Source organism: Solanum tuberosum, unplaced genomic scaffold (genome assembly GCF_000226075.1).
Source record: "Solanum tuberosum cultivar DM 1-3 516 R44 unplaced genomic scaffold, SolTub_3.0 scf00167, whole genome shotgun sequence".
Lineage (NCBI taxonomy): Eukaryota > Viridiplantae > Streptophyta > Magnoliopsida > Solanales > Solanaceae > Solanum > Solanum tuberosum.
The window spans coordinates 385,629-390,427 of NW_006239091.1; positions in this window are offsets into that span (position 1 = coordinate 385,629).

The following is a 4,799-nucleotide window of genomic DNA, read 5'->3' on the forward strand; positions in this document are numbered from 1 at the left end:
GAACGATTTAAGATGAGAGACTGTAAATCAATAGACACCCCTATAGCTAAAGGTGAAAATTTAAGCCTTGAAACATGTCCCAAAACTCAAAGTGAAAAAGACGCCATGAAGAGGGTCCGATATTCAAGTGCAATTGGGAGTTTAATGTATTCAATGTTGTGTACACGTCCCGATAGTTGTTATGCAGGGGGTCTTGTTAGTCGTTATCAATCCAATCCAGGACAAACACATTGGAAAGTTGTTATGAGAATCTTGAGATACTTAAGGGGCACTGTTGATTACAAATTATGTTATCAAGGAAGTGACTTACAATTGGTGGGCTACTCTGATGGTGACTGGGGTGGAGACTTGGATGAAAGAAAGTCCACTCCTGGTTATGTTTTTTTTTGCTTAACAATGGTACCATTTAATGGAGTAGCAAGAAACAAACATGTATATCTTTATCAAATATGGAAGCAGAGTTCATTGCATGCTCTGCAACAGTACAAGAAGTTGTATGGCTAAAAAGGTTCATGGAACACTTAGGGATCACTGGCAGGCCAGTGGATGCAGTGCAATTTTTTTGTGATAGCCAAGCAACAATGGCTTATACTAAAGACCCTAAGTATCATAGTAAGACTAAGTACATAGATACAAAGTATAATTTTTTTAGAGACATCATAGCACGTAAGGAAATCACTTTACATTACATTTCTACGCACAAGATGGTAGCGGATACCTTAACAAAGCCAATACCTAGAGATGTCTTTGTTAAACTTGTGAAATCTCTAGGCTTGCGTGGGATGTAAAATGATATATTTCCTTATTTGAACATCTTGATCATAATGTATGGATTTGTTTTTGATGTTTTTTTGTCATTTCATACATATTATTGATTTGCACATTCACAATATTGGAGTATGTCGTAGAAGTTGATAAGGTTGGCATTCTCACATTAGCAACTGCCTTGGGCACTTATGGAAGCGAGCCAAGATGAGACATTTGTGTTTCTTAGCACTAAAAAGGATAGCTAATAAATGTGGCACCTTCGATTAAGAACATATTATTGAAAGTCGCCCTAGTAAAAGACTAGGATGAGATCTAAGAGAAATGTAAAAAAGGATCAAAATTATGGATTCCCACTTCCGACAATACCTGTAGCCAAATGTGACATCTCCTCTAAAAGTCCAATAGAGTGGTATAACTCAGGTCAAGTAAATGATTTACTTGGACCAAGATTTGTATGGTGTAAAGAAATGAAAATCGACATACACTCTGATGGAATCAGAGGCACACTGTAACATGCATTTCATACTGCATGTGCTTCATTGCCACAAATTGAAAGGCAAGTGAATACACCCTACTTCACTTTTATGTGAGACCTCGAAATGTTTTTTTTCCACTAGTGCCCTTATGACTTTAACAATATCATGAGGTGATGGGTTAGCGTATGCTAATTTATTATGAATCTAAAGGTTATGAAAATGCAACATGAAGGAGTAATGCTAGGAAAGCAATTAATCCTGATCTTATTGATATGTGGGCGAAAGGAAGATCAAGGCAAATATATGTGTATCATGCTTGTGTCTGAGACCAGTCCATTATGTAAAAGAAGCCATATGTGTATATAGACATGTCTGGGCATATAAGGCACTTTATATGACATGATAATATATCTTAAATGATCATAAAAGGGTGGTAGTATCTTATGATAATCTAGAAAAAAGATTTCTAGTGTAAGAGCTCCCAAACTTAGTGTTTGAGTGGTCAAGACAATACACTCGGTATGAATGTCTAAAGTAATTTACTATTCAAAGCCCTATGTGTTTCATCCCATAATGTGTTAGTGGGAGATGTTAGAAATAGATACACCCATTGATGGGTTGACTAGTAACTTGCTTCATTCATGAAAGTAAGTTACAACTCCACTAAATAACTCCCTATAGTAAAAGAAGAATACTTATGTATTCTTGAAAGGAGTGGGAGTTATAGGATAAGGGGTGATGTAACTCTTAAATGAATAAGAGTTACAAGTCTTAACCTTGTCCTATAAAAGGGAGGACTTGGGGTCATCGAAAAAAAAAAACACAAACAACACAAGAAAGGAGTTTCTTAGATAAATAGTGTAGTTGTTGTGGAAAACAGTACAAGACTACATAGTGATCTTGTAAGAAACCAATTAGGCAGTTGGTGGTGACATCACTTGATCCTACAACAAGAAGGTATGTATAATTCCGCATAAATCTCCAAGTTTAAATCCTTCACTGCTGACTATCAAATGAAAATAATGCCACAAGGGCGGGTACGCCACATTTTTGGGCTCAATATAAATGGTTTGGTCTCAATTCTGTTAATAGAATAGCATCGTGCGTATTCGTTAAGCAAAAACTATGAATACCTCCCATTGCTAAGGATAATTTTTATCAAGTGATGCCTTAAAGGCCTATGACATGCAGATAATATCATTTATCCATTTAGCAGCTAACATTATTTCTGTAAACATAAATATATAATATCTAATTGATTGCTACTATTTTATTCTAATCTTATAATTATGTCTCTAGGTGATCAGTGTACTAATGCAACTTGAATATGACATATTATTCTTATTTGCAGCACCTGACAACCATATTATGTGACCTCTAGAGATTTCAAGTAAAGACACGGTCATACCAGACACTATGGATACTCGACGAGAAGGAGTAATATGAATATTATGACATAACACGTAGACATGTGAAATGTGGGGACAAGCAGTTTCGAGTGGAAAGAGAGTATAGGTAGTGGTTGGGATAGGCATGTAGGCATGTAGGAATGACTTTTAATTTTTTTTTTAAAAAGGCGTGTAGGAATGTACTCGACATATTCTAATGAAGGCTCTACTTACCTATTTCAAATAACACATGTAAACTCTTACTCAAGAAACAAGTGACTTTATGGCGTGACTTAACAATGAAGGAGGTTTTAGCTTTACATACCTTGTTTCTCGTCTTTGAACGAGCAAGTAATTGATGGTTCACGATTTGGACTCATTTAGGACTTTGGGTGTGTTTGGTATGAAGGAAAATATTTTCCGGAAAATGTTTTCCAATTTTCTCATGTTTGGTTGGGTCAAATGTTTTGGAAAATGTTTTCCAAATCAACTCATTTTCCTCAAATTTAAGGAAAATGACTTCCCTTCTAAACTTAAGGAAAACATTTTCCAAAACTCTCTTCCAACTTCAAATTATAATTATTTTTTTGTCAAAAAAATTAATTTATTTTGTCCCTACCTTCAAACCACCCCCCCCCCCAAAATAATAATTTTAAAGCTTGTTTTTAGATTCAATTTTTTTACCCCACCCTCACCCCTACCCCCACTCCCACCCCCTACCAAAAAAATATTAAAAGTTGTTTTTAAAATATATTTCTAATTTCAATTGTTTATTTTTTTTTACCCCCACCCACTACCCTCGCCCCCCTATCAGCCCCCCAACTTCCTTCAAAAAGAAATAATTTAAGTTTGTTTTCAAAAAATATTTTCAACTTCAAATTTTTATTTTTTCACCCCTACCCTCGACATAAATTGTGGTCAAATTGTATTCCATCTAACATACTTGAATTAATATCATCACGTATCTCCTCGGATTAATATCATCACGTATCACATCTTGTTGTTGCTGAATACTTTGTTTTTCGTGCCATTTGTAAACATTGGCACTACGCGCTCTAATGTCGCCTCCTCCACCACAATCATTTTCGTCATTGCCTTGTTTGATGAACTTGCAAAAAGAAGCCGGCAATGTAGAACTCTTTGATCCGGTGTACAATGGTGTACCTACTCAGAAAGTGGATATTCCAAAATTTAGGGATGCCCAAATTCGTAGCTCAAAAGCTAATTGGTTGCTCATGAGTCATGGCAACCGCGGCATGTTCTTTTTCAATACTATTAGCAATAACATAATTGAACTCCCTGATCTACTAGATGAGAATGAAAATTCTTGCTCTGCTTGGACATTTTTGTGTCCTCCTGACTCATCATCATCAGATTGTTTTATCACCCACCCCTTACCACGCCCGCACCCCCCAAAAAAAATTCAAGTTTGTTTTTAAAAACTATTTTCAATTTCAAAAATTATTTTCTACTCTAGTAAAAATAAAAGATATTTCTCAAAAATATTTTTCATTCATAAATCAAACACTAGAAATTGTTTTCCGGAAAATGTTTTCCACTCACTAACCAAACATGAGAAAATAAGTCAAAAATCAACTTGTTTTCCAGGAAAACATTTTCCATGGAAAACATTTTCCTTCATACCAAACACACCCATTATTTTAATAGATTTAGTGTCTTAAATTTCTTTTTTTATGCCAATAACTGATATGAATCCTTGATTTCAGGGTATGTGGATTGAGGAACAAAGAATGGACACTAATGTGCAAAAATAAATGAAACGAGCCAAAGGAATGAAGAAATGAAGGCCTGGTGATCGCAAATGTCACTCGGCGAATCGCCAATGTCACTCGGCGAATCGCCAAATTGCCATTCTATCTCCTAAAGTTACAAAGTGCTGGAGCTGAACTGAGGTAACTTCAGCAAGCAGAAAATCCACTCGGCGAGTCGCCGATGACTTCGGCGAAGGATGACTGGATTGCTAAAAGGTGCTGATGGAGACCCAAGCAAGTGCTGATGGGCGATTTAAAAGAAGAAAGGGCGATTCACGGAATCATCCGGTGATCCCAACCTAGATCGCCTAAAGTTACAGTAACTGAACCAAGAAAGAGAGAAAATGGAAGGCAAACTGAAGGACAGTCGGCGAGTAACCGAACAATCGACGAAG